Source organism: Pteropus vampyrus, unplaced genomic scaffold, assembly GCF_000151845.1.
Source record: "Pteropus vampyrus isolate Shadow unplaced genomic scaffold, Pvam_2.0 Scaffold61, whole genome shotgun sequence".
In the NCBI taxonomy this organism is placed as follows: Eukaryota; Metazoa; Chordata; class Mammalia; order Chiroptera; family Pteropodidae; genus Pteropus; species Pteropus vampyrus.
In genome coordinates, this window is record NW_011888842.1 from 5,276,671 (window position 1) to 5,290,655 (window position 13,985).

Genomic DNA, 13,985 nt, shown 5'->3' on the forward strand with positions numbered 1-13,985 from the left:
GTGTATCTGATGGCTCCTGGGAAGAAAAGGAAGGGGAAAGGTCAGGGAGCACTAGTCAAATAAATTCATTCATTCATTCATTCATTCATTCATTCATTCATGAAATATGTGTTGTGAGCTCACTATAAGCCAGGCGCTGAGCTGGCACTCGCCTCACAGAGTGCCCCGCCTGGTAGGAAAGTCGACAGCTACAAAGATATTGTAAGTGTGAGATCAATCCTGTTCTAGGGATCATATAAGAAGTGCCAATGAAGGACATGCAGCAAAAGAGGTGGCCTTAGGATCATTTCTCAGAATGGTAGGAGCAGCTCAGACCCAAGAGGGTTTGTGTAAAAGCTACATCAAAGAAGAAAAGAGAAGGGTGAAGTTCAAGAGGGCCTGCCGGCCAGTACACGTGGAGGGGGACATGAAGGGCCCAGGCAGGGGAAAGAGCTAAGAGCTGGGACAGCGAGTAAGGAACCGGGGGAGGATACGTTACACCCTGTGTGCGCATGTGTATGTTTGCATCTTTTTTAGTTGGGAAAAAAAAAAAAGTGTTTTACTATTCAGAAGCCACAATTATATGCCCTTCTCGGGCTCTCCTTAGAAGGAAGAACCTTCTTCCTTCTAAGCAGATTTGGTTTTGCTGGGTGCAATAATTACTGGAAACGCAGATCGGAGCAGCAGAGAACAAGAGGGCTAAACTCTGAGAAATGGAGGCTGTTGTAAAACATAGGTTTTATTGTTACTCACGTATGGTGAGGCTGCCAGATCAGGACACGATTGCCATGGAAAAGTTAGCTTGTTATAGACAGAGATCCCAAGAAGAGGGGGTACACTATGTCATGGGGAGGGGCTACGTGAGGAAACATCAGGGTCAAAGGGAGACGGGAGGGTGAGGGCTAAGTACCTTATAGTTTCCATGGGAAGGAATGGGCAAGGCAGAGTCAGCAGGCTTAGGACTGGCTAGTTTAAATAACTCCAGCGACTCTGAGGCACGTGGGCTGTCCCCAGTCATCTGGTCCCTGGCTCTGGGGTGATTAGGGCAGGCACAGGAAAGTAGTGGTCCAGAGTGTAAAAGCCCAATAAAGGAGGTGATGTAGGTGTGGGCGCTGGATTGGTTGGTTTGCATATGAAAGACTCACTTGCAGACAAGTCTTTTACTATCTCTAGGAATTGATTGAAAGCCGTCCCTCCAGAGTGAGCAAGGGCCCAAAATGTCAGAGCACCAAAAATACAGAAAATAAAAAGGTGTGATCCATCCAGATCGATACAGCTCCTAAGGGTGAGCGTCAAGGTGTAGGGGGAAGACACCACGGGGCAGATGCAGGCAAGGGGAGGACAAGAACCGAAGGGCACAGTGAGTGCGCATGTGTGGAGTTGTGTTTCAAGGAAAAAGAGAGAGAGAAAGAGAAACAGAGACAGAGAGATGGCATAAGCAGGGGGACACCGGAGAAAGAACTGAGGCAGGCCGGAGGAGGAGTGAGATAAAAAAATAGGAATCGGGGCAGGGGAAGGAGATACTTAGGAAGCTTCGCTGCTTGATGGACATGTGAACCCTTCCTCTAGCGAATGAACATTGTTCATTAATGTTTTCGGCATGGATTTGAGGGCGAGGCTAGTTTTATAACACATACGACTGGCCTAAGATAGCCCATTAATATTTAGATTTGACGTCTATATGCTAGCCTAGTGCAATAGTTTTCAAATGTTTATGAGCCATGAAACCTTTTCTACGATGGAGATTCCATACAGAAGTCTAGTACATAAAAAGAATAGAAGCGAAAGCTTCTATCTTGGGATGAAGATAAAAATCTTAGGGCCCTACCAGGCCAGCTCCCATCAGCACCCACTGTAGACACTTGGGTCCTTTTATCCGAAGTACAAAACTTCTCTGTGCATAGTCTGAAAACCTCTGCTCTGGGGCAGTGATAACCATACCAACTGGAGCCAAACCCGAGGATGCATTTGAGATAAAGTACAGATCTGAGATGTGGTCTGCTTTCTGGGGGTGGGGGCCCTCTAAAGTGATCCCACTTCGGAGAGAACCCACAGACCTGCATTTGGTGTATAGGGAAGAGGTTACGAGAAAGAGCTTTTTCAATCATGTGAATCTAAGTTTGAAACTCACCTCCGATCCTTGAGGAAATCACAGGTATCTTTTGGGCCTCAGTTTCTTAATCCATAAAATAGGATGCATAACATGTAACCACCGGGATTATACCAGAGAATGTACTTACTAGCGTGTTTAATCAGTAGTGAGTGTTCAGTACGTGTAGACTATTATGATCATCCTCGTTAGTAATATTCCCCAAAGAACTAAACAATTCATTCTGGTTTCTCCTCGATAAGACCTTTTTAGCTCCCAGAGCTGTACAAAAATAGAATGGGAAATCTGACTGTGAGTTGCCCAGTTTGGGGGATGTTTAAGAAAGAGTTCAAGCCTACTATACAAGGATACTGCCAAGCGGATAAACTGACTAAATGAAAGGCAGGACTACACAATTTTCCTAAGTCTATTCCAGTCTTGAGAATCCAAGTCTTCAGATCGAGTCTTGAGAGCACTTGATTATAAGGTTTTCTGATGTTAATATTCCATCGGTGTCCAGTTTTGATGAGCCAGAGTTGCTTCAGGCTCAGATTCAAATCATTCCTGAGAGGCTGAAGGTGGAAAGAGGGGTATGGATGGTTGGGTGGGGGTCAGTCTGGAAGAGTATGAGTCCAGCCCTCCACAAGGCTGTTGACTCTCAAATCACTCAAGTGGATGCAACTTCCCGAAACAGTAACAGGTTACAGGCAATTGCTGCCTCCAATGCAATTAGAACCTAATTTGGGGAAGTATGTTTTTCTGAAAAGGTTCATTAGCCAAATGCACCCCCCAATTCAGTAGTTCAGGAAAGACAGATGGGCCCAATATGTAGGCACTTGGCTGATGCCCTGGGAGAAAAGCAGGTACATTCAAGTAGATAGAAATCACAAATCATTTTCCATCTTTGGAGACGCAAGTTGTTGGCAACCCCATCCACCTCTGGGTACCCTCACCCAACTTATGAGGGCCTTCAGGCAGACATCAAGGAATGCCACCATCCCTCTCACTGAATAATCCTAACATCTGAGAGGGGCTTCGAGATCTCAGTCCAAGCAGGCAACCTCTGACCTTGTGAAGGAGTCCCCTCCACACAGACCCTGACCGTGGGGCTTAAGCACGGTGGGTAAAGGACCGCTCCTCCACCCTCCGCCCCAGAAAACTCATGCTCTTCTAGTCACAGGAAGTGTCTTGAGACGTCCCGCCCAGACCTGTGTATCCACCCACTGACTTGCCTCGTCAAGTCAGAGAGCAGAGCGGCTCTCCTGTCTCTGCCCTTTAGATGGTTTGATGTCATCTTCTGGCCTTTCACGAGAAAACACTTTCCAACGCATTTGACTGAACTCAGCAGCCACTTACCCTCCCGGCCTTGTGTCCACCACCAGCCTTTGAACATATTCCTTTTGGTCTCTAAGTCTCCTGAGGCATGGCGTCCCAAACACAATACACTTCTTCAGGTTACAGAGTATGGCTAGCTAACTTCATCCTTCTCTCGGGACACTATACAGTGAGACCTCAAATAACAGATACCATTTACTGAGCGTCACTATGAGCCAGGCAATATGCTAAACGTTTTAAACCTTAATCCAACCCTGTGAGGATAGTGCTATTTCCATGAAACAGATGAGGAAGCCAAGACACGAAATAGTTAAGAAAATTTCCAAAGACCACAGGACTGTCTATGGTTAAAGTCAGAATGTGAATCTAGGATTCTGCCTTTTAACCACCATTCTCTTCTGCCTGAGACTAGTCATTGTCATTTTACGATGTTTATATTTGCTTTACACTTTAAACAGCGCTTTTTTTTTTATTTGTGGCAAGAATACTTAACATGAGAGCTACCCTTTCAACAAATTTTTGAGTATGCAACACAGTACTGTTGACAGTAAGTACAATGTACAGCAGATCTCTGGCTCAATTGAAACTTTATGCCCATTGATTAAAAACTCATTTCTCCCTCTCCCCAGCTCCTGGCAACCACCATTCTGCTCCTCGACTCTATGAGTTTGTCTCTTTTAGATACCTTGCATAAGTGGAATTATGCAGTATTTATCTTTTTGTGATTGGCTTATTTCACTTAGCATAATGTCCTCAAAGTTCATCCATATTTTTGCACATTTCAGAATTTCCCTCTTTTTAGAGGCTAAATAATATCTCAGTGTACGTCTGTGCCACGTTTTCTTTATCCACTCGTCTGTCGATGGACACGTAGACTGTTTCCACATCTTGGTTTTGCGTACAGTGCTGAAATGAACACAGGGGTGCTAATATCTCTTCGAAATCTTGATTTCAATACTTTTGGGTAAATACCCAGAAGTGGGATTGGTGAATCGTATGGTAGGTATTAATCAAGGAAATAAAAATCAAAACCACCTCGTACCTGTCGAGATGCTATTATCGAGGGGGTGAGGGTGGGGTGAGGGGGGAGGGAAGACAAGTGTTTATGAGGTTGTGGAAAGAAGAGAACTCTTACACTGTTGGTGAGAATGCAAAACGGTGCAGCCGCTATGGAAAACAGTAGAGAGGTTCCTCAAATAATGAACAATATAGCACCCTATACAAAGCGTTTTCATTTTATGTCTAGAAAGATCCACTTCTAGTCCTCTTAAACCTCAATGTCTATTCCACATAGACGTTCACAGTCAATCGCCTCATCTAATACCGCGTTTTTTAATTTTAAAAAGCGTACATAAAGTGCAGTGGTTTATGCATCCCTTAAATTTCCCTTTGGTTGTTTCTACTGATTGTCCCACCCATTGAGATAATTTCGAGTCTTTATGTTGTCATCCAGTGTGCCTGCAACATCTATTTACCTGATCGGTATTCTTTCTATATCTTCATCTCAATCATGAATACATGAGTTTACAAGCACCAGGCCAAGAAGGAAACCTGTAACTTACCCTAGTTGGTTACCCTGGTAATTTAACCACTAACTAATCCACATCTACCGGTTCTAATCTAGTCTAGTGGTTTCCAAACCAAGATGCTCTTCAGAATCAGCTGGCAATCACTGTGATCATAAGATCCCACCCAGAACTATCTCAATCAGAATCCGAGGATAGGTCTACGGTCATGCCACCCTGAACAAGCCCGATCCCATCTGATCTCAGAAGCTAAGCAGGGTCGGGCCAGGTTAGTACTTGGATGGGAGACCACCTAAGAAGACGAGGTGCTATTGGCGTAAAAAATAAGGGACTGTAAACTGACAAGGTCCTTGCAATCTGTGAGGTCAACCAAGGGTTGTGTCGCCTAAAAAAAAAAAAAAAAAGAATCTGAGGATAGGACTCAGATGCATGTTGGTATAACTCCCCTGAAGATTATACTCCTCGTTCAGGTTTATTTTCCACTGATCTAGTCCACATTTTTCTAACTTGTCCAATAGGCTATAAAGGGAAACCAAGTCCTTTGCTGCAATTGAGATGTTACACTTGGGATTCTGCAATCTAAAACATCCATAGTAAGAGAAAATTAGGTTACTTTAATAAATAACTTAATCGTGGTAAAAATTCAGATTATTTTCTTATGCTTACTGGGGTTTGGGCTTACTTTTTTAGATCAATGGGAATGTAATATGTTTAATTGAAATTAGTGATTAATTCATGATTATCTAGCTCTACACCTAATTCCACCAAGTTGAAAACAGAAACCTGGGGAAGTGAAGTGACTTTCCCAAGGTCATGCAGTTGAGTCAGTGGTGGAGTCTAAACTAGACTCCAAATCACCTGATTTGAGCTCATTTCTCTTTCCTATACATCATGCTCCATCTTAAATTTATTCTTGGCTTTGAAATTCATTGTGGTTTTGTTTGATTTACTACATATCAGATGGCCTTCTTTATTCAATTTTGCTTTTGCTGATGTAAAAATGAATTTGCATTCACTGAGAACATGCCAACTAATGGCAGAACGAAAGGCGGGGTACAAGAAAGGGAGCCTCTCAACCATTTCCCAAAGGATATAAAGGCAGATTGAAGTTTAAATAGTGGAAGAAAATCCACAGATAGAATGTTAACTTCAAAAAATTGGGAAGATAGTAGAAAGTGTTCTGGAAAGATCCTGCTTGGTGATTAAATAAATTGATAAACTTTTTACAAGAATCCAGGCTGTGGGAATCTTACGAACCTTACTTTGCCATGGAAAAGTGCATTTCTAATAAGATAAAAGATTTTATTCAATTGTTTAATCTATATGTAAAAATTAAAGTAATTTTTCTATGGCATATTAAAAACAAATAAAGCAGAAGTCACATTATAAGGTCACGGTGTTAAAGCTAAGGCCCACTTACATTGTTGGGAGAAATGCTTCAATACAAAATCAGAAAAAAATAAAGAAAAGGTTTTATGTATTCAGCACTATTATAATAATGATGATAGTCACAATAAGGAGTCATTGAATTCTTGCTCTGTATCAGACGCTGAGCTAAAAACTCATTTCATATGGTCTCTCAGACTTTACACCACACTTGGGAAGCAGGTATGGGTTCCATCTTATAGATGAGGGGAAAAAATCTTCAAACTGTAAATGTTGTACGGCACTATGATATGGGACTATGCTTATTTTGACTTGAGATCCGACTTAAAAATATACTAAAGGAATAATTAAGTTGAATATCCAAGAAATAGCGAAGACTTAAAATGTCTGCCTATTCTTCTGATCTAAATTTAGGATTATGATACCTCATGGTCTGGAGCTAGTTTACTTGTGGCTCCATTTTCTCATCTCTAAAATTATCAAAAGAGATCACTGATGGAAAATTATTATTTTTAAGTACACCGTTAAAAAATATTACTAAGACACAAACACGAGCAACATTTCCCTATATGGCACAATTAGCTTGAAAGACTCTACCTCCTCCAAACTCAACCTTCTATTGAATTCTGGCATTCTATATACACAACTGTAAAATTACTCCAAAATTATTCATTGTATCAGCAAATCTTGGCATGTAATTACATTTAGCTTTTGCCAGCTGAAAAAAAAAAAAAAAAAAAAAAAAAAACGGCATTCCAGTCTTTTTTGGCACATTCTTTTCTATTCCTGGTCTCCATTAACCATTGTAGGGAAGGAATGGCTAATATTTACTGAATACCTGCTAAGTTTTAAGAATTTGCCAGGCATTAACACCCTCTACCTCTATCATAACCCTGCAAGGAAGGGCACCATGCCCCCTGTATGACAGGAAGAGAAAGAAAGTGTGGTTCAGAAAGGCTCAATATCTTGACCAAGGACATACAACTGGTGAGCAGTAACATCGGGATTTAAATCCCCTAGTTCTGGCTCATCTGTCTACCGCGAGCTGCCTCCCAAAGGTAAGGCCGAAGCACAGAAAAACCACGCTGTGTATTCAAGGCCACATAGCAAGTCCACAGAGGTTTCAAGCTGAAAGCCAAATGTGAATCCTCCTGGGTTGGAGATTCTGCAATATTGATATTTCTTTTTCATAGGAGGCCTAGATGAGTTTTAATTGAAATGATGAATTCCTGAGCACGTTGCTTTCTGAAATACAAATACCACGAGAGAGAGTGTCAATAACACAGTCCATTTCCAGACCACTTCGGAAAGTGAGTGTGTTGGCCTACCTCTGGGAACATAGATGCAGGGAACAATGAGTATGAGAGTCAGTGTATGGATCCCTGGGGAACTAATTTATCTAGGGGCTGGGAAAATGCTCAGGAAGGAGGTCTACAGATAAATCGGGGAGCATCCATGTTGTCAGAGACCTAGTCACTAAAGCTAACAGGCTCGCCCTCTGTGCTCCTCCCTCCCCCTTCCCTTTTCCAACAAGACAGGCTAAGTTGAACAGAGAACAGATAGCGGAGAAGGTAACGGAGAGCATGTTCCTTTCCATCCAACCTCATCAGTCCATTTTCAATGCACTGGCTTTGTTTCCCTCTCCCCTCACTACTTCCTCCCTGCCCCATCTCTCACCTCGCTCGTCACACCGCCCTCCTTCACTGTCTCCCCGGCTTCGTCACAATCTCTCCAAACCGTCCTCCAGACCAGACCAGCAGCCAGAAGCTGTCTCCCAAACTCAAATCAGAATCCATCCCTCTCTTGCTCAAAACCTTTCTATTCCCTTTGGCCCACAGGGTAAATTCAGCATGGCACTTTAGACCCCGCTTTATCCCAAGGTTGGCTCCACTTATCAGGGCTGGGACTAGGGTGAGGCGGGTGAGGCAGGCGAGGCATCCGACATGGGTGCTGAATTAAAGGGGGTGCCGAAATACTTAGCAATCAAGATAAGTAATATTCGAATTCAATATTTATTTTTAAAAAATCATAGTTAATGTAAATAAACCCACAACGAGCAAAACGTCAAAAGTTTAAGTAAAAATTGCTACGCCGAGCCATATTGGAGCCTGAGGCAAAAGGAGAAAATCAGTAATACTGATTTCGTTTTTATTTAAACTTTTGATATTTTGTTCGTCATGGATTTTTTTTGGAATTGATTTTTATTTTCTTAAGCATTAAGAAAGTCCTAGCCCTGCCCGTTAGATCTAAAATGTGACAGTGTCAGGCTATGAAAGACCTCGAGGAACATGCGAAAAGGGGATATTTTAAGTTTGAGGGACCGTGAAAGAGAGTTAAGATTTGGAGGAAGAAAATGAGATCATTCAACCAGTGAGATAATATTAGAAACAAACAGCTGACCCAGAGAGGTCTGTGGCCGAGGGGGATCGTCATTCAGCCTTTGCCTTAACTTCCCGTCATTTCATACGAGGGTCTATGACTCTGAGTTCCATCTCAGTGTCCCTCACTGTGCATGTGAGGGACAGTGGAGTGACTGGGACGGGGAGACCAGATGCTCGAGCTGAAGTAGAACCAAGGTCTTCTGAATCCTCATTTACTCATTAATTTTGTATCCATCCATTTATTCATTCAATCAGGAAATCTTAAGTGCTTAGAAGTAGGGTTGCCAGATAAAATAGAAGATGCCCAGTTTAATCCGAATTTAAGGTAAGGACGAATAATTTTTAGTACGAGTATGTCTCAAACGATAGATTTTTTAAAAATTAAAAAACAAAAAAATTGCCATTTATCTGAAATTCGAATTTAACTGAGCATTCTGTGTTTTTATGTATTAAATCTGATAACCTTTTTTTAAAAGGTTACTGTGTGCCAGGCACTATGCTAGTTGCTAAGCACATAATAGAAAATGAAATGTCCTCAGTTACCATCTTTGTGACACTCACAATGACCAACACCAGCATTAACAGAAATACTACACAGGCTACTCTAGTGAGTATATTGTAATCATTTCTCATGAAGGAAAAGTACAGAGTTTAACGCTGGGACTTAACCTGGTCTGGGGTTGGATTGGATTTAATTAGATAAATAGGAAGAAGAACTTTTGGGGGCAGAAGGATCAATACGTGTGAAACGATCTAGAGGTAGGACAAATTACGTTCTGCTGGAGGAATGGAGAGAGGGCATTGTCGCTGGACCTCAGAGAGAGAGGTCGGGAATGACAAGAGGATGCAGAGGTGGGCAGGACCCCGGGGTTCACACTCAGAATGCGTGGCTTTATTCCAGATAAATGCAAAGTCATTGAGGGGTTTTAAAGTGGGGGCGGGGGGGGGGGCGGGGGGTGGGGATGATCAGAACAGAATTTCTAAAGAATTCCCTGCTTATTTGTGGAGAATTTGAGCCCCAGGAGGAACTAGGGGACTTGTTAGGGACCTCTGCAGCGATGCACGTATGAGATGGTGGTGACCCGGCCCAGGGGGCTGGCTAAGGATTAGGGAGAGCGAAGATTTTAATGCAGTGTCCTTCCCATTACCTTAGACTGTCAGGTGAGAGATGATGATATTAGTGATCGTGAAAGGAAAGGATAGATGCATGAGACACTATAAAGGTTAAATTGACAGGACTTGTTCAATAAGTGCTTCTTGATTGATTGAGTAGAAATTAATGTCTGATGCCTTCTGTGGAGAGGGGGAAAAAAGCGTACACATTATGCAACTGTTTTAAAATGGCTCTTTATGTTCTCCTAGAGCTCTTTTAATGTCATCAAATGTCACCTCTTCTGATTGTGTGCATGTAACACGACATGTAATTACTCGTGCAGGTAGCAGGATGTGTAATTAAGCATATATGCATGGTGACTTGTAATTAAGCACGCATTTATTGTGATGTGAGCACTGGTAGATGCTTCCTGGTGTGTGTAATTATGCATGTGTCAGATGACACAAAATCACAACTCGTTCTGTGAACAGGCTAAGGTCTCAACTCCTACTTCGACCTGTTAATTGGTATTAATCTACTTCTTTCAGAAAAGCGTCTTTGGTAATTGCGCCCACTCTACTCTGAGGCTTTAGCTGTGGAAATATCCATGGACACCAAAAAAGAAAGCTCTGTTTTTATTTGCTATATATGCAATCGAGACACACACACACACACACACACGCACACACGCACACGCACACGCACACGCATGTCAATCATCTGAAAGAGAATATCAGGAAATTTCCAAACAACATCCTCTGTATAATAAAACATTCTTACAGAGTCAACAGGATGCTAAAGGCTCCCCGACAGTCCCTCCCGTCAAAGAAGGCAGCCTGGTGTGATCAAAGAGTATATTCTATAGTCTTTGGTGATCTTCAGACAGATCTGAAAACACCTGATCTGTCTGCCTACAAGTAGATCTTGAGGTCGGACCGACTGAATTCTAGTCCCACATTGCTATTTATTAACTTAATTAGACAAATTACCTAAGCCTCATTTTTCTCGCTTGTAAAGAGAATAATGACAATAATATTTGTATAGAATCCATCCCTCTCTTGCTCAAAACCTTTCTACTCCCTTTGGCCCACAGGGTAAATTCAGCATGGCACTTTAGACCCTGCTTTATCCCAAGGTTGGCTCCACTTATCAGGGCTGGGACTAGGGTGAGGCGGGTGAGGCAGGCGAGGCATCCGACATGGGTGCTGAATTAAAGGGGGTGCCGAAATACTTAGCAATCAAGATAAGTAATATTCGAATTCAATATTTATTTTTAAAAAATCATAGTTAATGTAAATAAACCCACAACGAGCAAAACGTCAAAAGTTTAAGTAAAAATTGCTACGCCGAGCCATATTGGAGCCTGAGGCAAAAGGAGAAAATCAGTAATACTGATTTCGTTTTTATTTAAACTTTTGATATTTTGTTCGTCATGGATTTTTTTTGGAATTGATTTTTATTTTCTTAAGCATTAAGAAAGTCCTAGCCCTGCCCGTTAGATCTAAAATGTGACAGTGTCAGGCTATGAAAGACCTCGAGGAACATGCGAAAAGGGGATATTTTAAGTTTGAGGGACCGTGAAAGAGAGTTAAGATTTGGAGGAAGAAAATGAGATCATTCAACCAGTGAGATAATATTAGAAACAAACAGCTGACCCAGAGAGGTCTGTGGCCGAGGGGGATCGTCATTCAGCCTTTGCCTTAACTTCCCGTCATTTCATACGAGGGTCTATGACTCTGAGTTCCATCTCAGTGTCCCTCACTGTGCATGTGAGGGACAGTGGAGTGACTGGGACGGGGAGACCAGATGCTCGAGCTGAAGTAGAACCAAGGTCTTCTGAATCCTCATTTACTCATTAATTTTGTATCCATCCATTTATTCATTCAATCAGGAAATCTTAAGTGCTTAGAAGTAGGGTTGCCAGATAAAATAGAAGATGCCCAGTTTAATCCGAATTTAAGGTAAGGACGAATAATTTTTAGTACGAGTATGTCTCAAACGATAGATTTTTTAAAAATTAAAAAACAAAAAAATTGCCATTTATCTGAAATTCGAATTTAACTGAGCATTCTGTGTTTTTATGTATTAAATCTGATAACCTTTTTTTAAAAGGTTACTGTGTGCCAGGCACTATGCTAGTTGCTAAGCACATAATAGAAAATGAAATGTCCTCAGTTACCATCTTTGTGACACTCACAATGACCAACACCAGCATTAACAGAAATACTACACAGGCTACTCTAGTGAGTATATTGTAATCATTTCTCATGAAGGAAAAGTACAGAGTTTAACGCTGGGACTTAACCTGGTCTGGGGTTGGATTGGATTTAATTAGATAAATAGGAAGAAGAACTTTTGGGGGCAGAAGGATCAATATGTGTGAAACGATCTAGAGGTAGGACAAATTACGTTCTGCTGGAGGAATGGAGAGAGGGCATTGTCGCTGGACCTCAGAGAGAGAGGTCGGGAATGACAAGAGGATGCAGAGGTGGGCAGGACCCTGGGGTTCACACTCAGAATGCGTGGCTTTATTCCAGATAAATGCAAAGTCATTGAGGGGTTTTAAAGTGGGGGCGGGGGTGGGGGTGGATGGTTGGGGATGATCAGAACAGAATTTCTAAAGAATTCCCTGCTTATTTGTGGAGAATTTGAGCCCCAGGAGGAACTAGGGGACTTGTTAGGGACCTCTGCAGCGATGCACGTATGAGATGGTGGTGACCCGGCCCAGGGTGCTGGCTAAGGATTAGGGAGAGCGAAGATTTTAATGCAGTGTCCTTCCCATTACCTTAGACTGTCAGGTGAGAGATGATGATATTAGTGATCGTGAAAGGAAAGGATAGATGCATGAGACACTATAAAGGTTAAATTGACAGGACTTGTTCAATAAGTGCTTCTTGATTGATTGAGTAGAAATTAATGTCTGATGCCTTCTGTGGAGAGGGGGAAAAAAGCGTACACATTATGCAACTGTTTTAAAATGGCTCTTTATGTTCTCCTAGAGCTCTTTTAATGTCATCAAATGTCACCTCTTCTGATTGTGTGCATGTAACACGACATGTAATTAATCGTGCAGGTAGCAGGATGTGTAATTAAGCATATATGCATGGTGACTTGTAATTAAGCACGCATTTATTGTGATGTGAGCACTGGTAGATGCTTCCTGGTGTGTGTAATTATGCATGTGTCAGATGACACAAAATCACAACTCGTTCTGTGAACAGGCTAAGGTCTCAACTCCTACTTCGACCTGTTAATTGGTATTAATCTACTTCTTTCAGAAAAGCGTCTTTGGTAATTGCGCCCACTCTACTCTGAGGCTTTAGCTGTGGAAATATCCATGGACACCAAAAAAGAAAGCTCTGTTTTTATTTGCTATATATGCAATCGAGACACACACACACACACACACACACACACACGCACGCACGCACGCACATGCACACACACACACACACACACACACGCACACACGCACACGCACACGCACACGCATGTCAATCATCTGAAAGAGAATATCAGGAAATTTCCAAACAACATCCTCTGTATAATAAAACATTCTTACAGAGTCAACAGGATGCTAAAGGCTCCCCGACAGTCCCTCCCGTCAAAGAAGGCAGCCTGGTGTGATCAAAGAGTATATTCTATAGTCTTTGGTGATCTTCAGACAGATCTGAAAACACCTGATCTGTCTGCCTACAAGTAGATCTTGAGGTCGGACTGACTGAATTCTAGTCCCACATTGCTATTTATTAACTTAATTAGACAAATTACCTAAGCCTCATTTTTCTCGCTTGTAAAGAGAATAATGACAATAATATTTGTATCTTGCTCAAAGTTGTTATTAGGATCAAATGAGATTTTGTCAAAAGGTTTTGTATGAAGATTCGACATTTGTTAACTGTGTAGACTTTACATACATTTTCTTATTCAACTTTCACCATAATTCCACAACATAGATATTACTATTCCATGTTATGGATAGGGATGCTGAGGTCCAGAGTGGTTAATGTGTCACATAGTTATTAGCAAATGGAGGAAGTGTCAAACCCAATTCTGTCTTACTCTAGAACCTATGAAAGATACAAGGCATGCTCTCTCCTTTTGGATACAATGAGACTTTGCTTTAGCATAGGCATTATATCACCCTGAACTGCAGATACATATATAACTTTCTAGCCTGTTACACAGGACTCATT

General features: G+C 41.9%; 1 pseudogene; it reads left to right on the forward strand.

Moving 5' to 3' along the window:
* The first annotated feature begins 5,127 nt into the window (after window positions 1–5,127).
* LOC111740316 lies at window positions 5,128–5,246 on the forward strand (annotated as a pseudogene).
* Window positions 5,247–13,985: the final 8,739 nt, after the last annotated feature.